Source organism: Podarcis erhardii, assembly GCF_964252035.2.
Source record: "Podarcis erhardii genome assembly, chromosome: 8".
Classification (NCBI taxonomy): domain Eukaryota; kingdom Metazoa; phylum Chordata; class Lepidosauria; order Squamata; family Lacertidae; genus Podarcis; species Podarcis erhardii.
Genome location: NC_138499.1, coordinates 10,270,399 through 10,275,525, shown reverse-complemented (window position 1 = coordinate 10,275,525; position 5,127 = coordinate 10,270,399). Strand labels below are relative to the sequence as shown.

Genomic DNA, 5,127 nt, shown 5'->3' with positions numbered 1-5,127 from the left:
TGAGTCCTTTATCTTTTGTCCCCTGCTTGCCCTTAGCTTATGGGTTGATTTCTCTAAAAGAGCACATGACCAAACTTTTTGATGCCACTGGTACATATTTCCGTTCTGAAGTGCCTTCCCATTCTGAGCTACAAGTCCTCTGGCAGCCAAGAGTAAATGACTCAGTGGCTCCTTATGACTGAGATCTATGTTTCTTTCCAGAAACTTTCTATGTTTGACTATATTGAAAACAGAATTTCTAGCCATGGTGAGAAACCTTGCCCAGAATGCTCACCTTGAGAGCTTTGTGGGAGCCATGCACAATGAGTAGGTGGCAACAGTTAAGCAAGCACATGTGGGGAAGGGAGTGGTAGAGCATCTGATTTGCATGCACATGGTCCCAGGTTCAATCCCAAGCATGTTCAGATAGGGCTCTGTCATGGACTGGCTGGAGGCAGAGGAGTGGAGGGAGGCACCAGCTGGGGAACCCTCCAGAGAAGAAGACTCAAAGCCAGGGGACTGGTGATGGGAAGATGATGAGTGGTCAAAGGGAGAAGAGGGAGGAGACTGGGAGAAGGAGATGTTGGAAGCTGAAGAGCTAACAAGTTTAGTGAGCAGGAAGAGGCTGTGGCAGAGAGCAGTCCAGAATCAGAGGCAGAAGCGAAGGCTGGAGAGGAGGGGGGAGGCAAGAGCCAGAGATGGAGCAGCCTTCTGAAGAAGCCAGGGGGTCTCCCCTTCCTGCTGTGACCAGCTCCCCTCCCCACCTAGTCTCCCAGAATGTCAGGGGCTGGGCTGGATTGGAAGATTGGGAGATGCAATCACAGGTAGATCAGTTCCTAACAGAAGAGGAGAGGGAATATCCCCCCCCCTTCCAGCATTTCCGGAAGCAGAGAGACGGGCAGACACGGAAACTGCACAGTTTAGAGAGGAGCTACCCAACTATGAGATAGTAGCTAAGCAACCAGAAGAGAGAGAGCAGCTGGGCGATACATCAATCGAGAGTAGGGGGGAACCCCCCCTCCCCCCAAACACAGAGCTCCTGTCACAGCTAAAAACTGGCCGCTGTTTTTTTAATGCTTAAAAAGCTAGGTCAGCATGAGTTAGCAGCCTGCACTGGGTTGTATATATAGAGTGAGAAATGTTAGTTTGGTGTTGGGTTGGTTGCTTGGTTAGTGAAAGCTGGTAGTGTTGAGGTGTGTGCAGTTGGTCAGTCGCTTTTGCAGAAAGACTTTTAAGAATAAAAGCAGAAAGTACTCTGCAAGGATACTCTTCTCATGGACTCTTTTATGCCGACAAGGGTCTGAGGACCAGGCTGAGGCGACAAAGGGAGGTCAGAACCGTTTTTTTTCTTCCTACAAACACTGACAGGTCCACGAGCGTGTCAGAGAACAAAGGAGACGCAGAGGGGGAGAGACTTCCCATTGGCACACTTCTTGCTGCAGAAGTCAGGGAGAGGAGTCAGAGTAGGCAACTGATCTTGCGGAGGGTTGTCTGTTTGTGCTTGCAACATAATGCTGTAATAGAAGGACTATAAATCTACCAAATGCTCATTAATTCTCATTGGTGAGCTACCAGAAGGGAGAGGGGAACTCCCGTACTTGACACAGAACCTGAAGAGATATAAAGAGGACAGAGCAAAGAGAGACAAGATGAAGGAGCCTCAGGTTCCTAAGGAAGGACCCGAGGGGGCAGGAGCCTTGGAGAGGAGTAGAAAGGGGGGGGAGACCTTCAGTCCTCACTACTGCCTCATTGGGGCAAGACCCACTGGGTTGCTGCGATCACTAGGCTTATTGGGAATCAACACCACGGCTGGTGTGTTACTCCCTTCGAAGTGCCACTCGGGTGATTAATCTTCCTCCCGAGCCACCAGTGTGACAGATATCTGTAAACATGGCTCCTCTTACTTTCTTCATCAGCAAGAGAAGAGAAAAGCAAAAGCAATATCACGGAAACAGCATATCTGAACTTCATTCCCATGACATCCAACACTGTGGAATGTAAACACACAGACATGTGACGAAACAATCCCATATCTGCAGCACGGAGGAATGAAATTCCCAACAGGCCCGAGCTCTTTCTTTGAATAAAGTGTAAACGTCAGTACACTTTATGAGTTATTGCTAACTTGCTCCCACCTCCCACCTTGACAGGCTGGGAGATACACCTGCCTGAAATTGTAGAAAGTCACTAGCAGTCTTTATGAGCAGTACTGAACTAGGTAGACCATTGTCCTCACTCAGTATTTGACAGCTTCCTACATTCTTGAGGGGATGGGGGTCTTAATCTGCCACACCATGACCATTTGCCTCCTTTGCTAATGGCAGAGCCATCTCTTTGGGTGGGTAGGTGGGAATACTTTCTTGGTTTTAAGCTCAAGTAACATTTTTAGGATTCTATGGTCCCGCTCTTCCAAAGACTCACAACAGTGAAGCACCAACAGCTTCTGAGTGATGTTATTGAGGATTCCCAATTGGTACTTGTAATTTCATACAATAATTATTTCGTTGATAAGGTTTTTGATGTAGGAGCAGCCCCAGACATTGTGCTGATTGGATTTGTACCCGGGAAAACTATATCCTCTTTTCTTCTTCTTCTTCTGGTTAGAAATTGTCTAATTATACCGCAAGGCAGTATACATGATGTATTTTAATTTCATATTTTATGCACAGTAGTGCTACTCTCTGCCCTCCGGGGTGGGGGTGGGGGGTGGGAATCTTCTGCATAGTTAAATAATTCAAGTGCAGAGTAAATAGCAAAACCAGGAATGAAAGGAAGGAGGCGTACAAAAGCAAATAGCCACCAGTCGTGATTCACACCTGAGAGCTGCTGATGGAATCTAGGCTGTTTTCATTCTCCTTTCCTGCAGCTTCAGATTTGCCCAGAGAGCAACCGTGATGAGAAATTGAACCTTGCCTTCCTTCCAGTTAAGTGGGCTAAAATGGACCTCAATGCACTTTTCAGTGCAGAAGTTACTTTAAAAAAAATAAAACAAAAATAAAAGCTAAGCTGAGAGATGGGGGTCCCTGCTGGTATGAGGTCTAGTACATGATCTTTTATTCCCCTTCCTTCCTTCCCTCTCCCACTTTTAGGAAGATTACCCACTCTGGGATCCCACAGCTAATTCCCCCCTGGTCTCCTTGCTGGCCCAAATAGGACTAATTTAGCCAGCTAGCCCTGGTGATCATCTAATGTTTATTGGATGGATTTCCCCCCTAAAATGATTTTTGAATTCTGAATTTATTGTTATTCACGTTTTATACTGTATTTTATGCTGTTTTTTGCCGCATCAGTTAAGTGTTTTAAATTTGTTGTTAGCCACCCTGAGCCCGGTTTTCTGAACCGGGAAGGGCGGGGTATAATTTTATTATTATTATTATTTATTTATGTGTACTGTATCCTCCCATTGGAGACCTCAGGCAGTGGCTGCTGGAGGGGACAGCAGTGGCAGACCCCCCAGCTGATGTTTCTGAGCCCCTGCTCAGCCACTACCTAATTCACACTTTGCAACCCAAAATGCAAACTGAAATACAACCCTTGTTCAACATTCGCATTTCTCTGAATTTTGCATTGCAGTTTTCCAAAGAAGAAAGTGCATACACTAGCGAAAATAAAGTGCAAATTGCAGCATGTATGGGGGGAAATGCTCGCAAAAGTGCATATATTTGTGAAAACTGCATATAAAATGTTTTTCTTAAAAGCTTGCATTAAAATTCTGTTGAGTTTTCACAAGGATTATTTTTTTAAAAAAAACCAAATCTCTGCAGAAATGTGGAGACTGGGAGTGGGAAGCAGTCAGCAAATCTGACAAATTTATCCATCCCTAAATTCAGGTTGTCTTTGTCCATGGAGTTTTCTTGGTAGGGAAACTGGAGTGGTTTGCCGGTTCCTGCTCCAGGTGGATCACTTTTGGTCAAAGCTCTCCACTATGACCTGTCCATCTGGCTGGCCCTGCATGGCATTGCTCATAGCTTCTCTGAGTTATTCAAGCCCCTTCGCCATGACAAGGCACTGATCCATGAAGGCAGTGATCCATGAAAAAGTAGAGACATCACCTTGCCAACAAAGGTCTGTATAGTTAAAGCTATGGTTTTCCCAATAGTGATGTATAGAAATGAGAGCTGGACCATAAAGAAGGCTGATCGCCAAAGAATTGATGCTTTTGAATTATGGTGCTGGAGGAGAATCTTGAGAGTCCCACGGACTGCAAGAAGATCAAACCGATCCATTCTTAAGAAAATCAGCCCTGAGTGCTCACTGGAAGGACAGACCCTGAAGCTGAGGCTCCAATACTTCAGCCACCTCATGAGAAGAGAAGACTCCCTGGAAAAGACCCTGATGCTGGGAATGAAGGAGGGCACAAGGAGAAGGGGGCAACAGAGGACGAGATGGTTGGACAGTGTTCTTGAAGCTACCAGCATGAGTCTGACCAAACTGCGGGAGGCAGTGGAAGACAGGAGTGCCTGGCGTGCTCTGGTCCATGGGGTCACGAAGAGTTGGACATGACTAAACGACTAAACAACAACAACAAATTCAGGTTACGGCGCATTCCATTCCATCAAAAAATTACAAAACCAACGAGGATTTGGGTGGACACAATAATCATCTCTACTAAGGATGAGATAGGAACACAGGAAACTGTGTTAAGCTGAGACATGTCCATCTGAATTTCTATTGCCTACACTGACTGACAGCAGCTGCCCAGGGTTTGAGACAGGGCTTTCTTCCAGCCCTGTATGTAGTAGATGGCAGGGTTTGAACCCAGGACATCCTACAAACAAAGCAGCAGCTCTGCTACTGAGCTATGGCCGTTCTGCAAATGGAGTTCCCCTTTTGTATGTCTTGGTTCTGTCCTCTTTCCTCATTGATCTAAACCAGCATAGAAATCTGCATTTCAATACACATAAAGATTATCATTATTGAAGTTTCCACTGGAAAGACATCAGTTAAGACATGTTGAAACAACAGGACAAAAAAATCCAGACTCTTTTGCAACAGCTCATTAATCAGTCTGCATCGCCGGGCAGAATTGATTCGCAAAATATTCAGCTCGATATAGACCACAGGTGGTGCTGTGACAGAGACATGGAGGTGGGGACGCAGAAATATGACATCTATTCCCCATGAAAGCATCTCAGGATAACTTTTCCC

The 5,127-nt window shown here is 45.8% G+C and overlaps 1 long non-coding RNA gene across 1 annotated transcript in view; it reads left to right on the top strand.

Moving 5' to 3' along the window:
• Positions 1–5,127, top strand: part of LOC309349173 — a 688,744-nt gene that overhangs the window by 448,023 nt on the left and 235,594 nt on the right. The window lies entirely within an intron of this gene.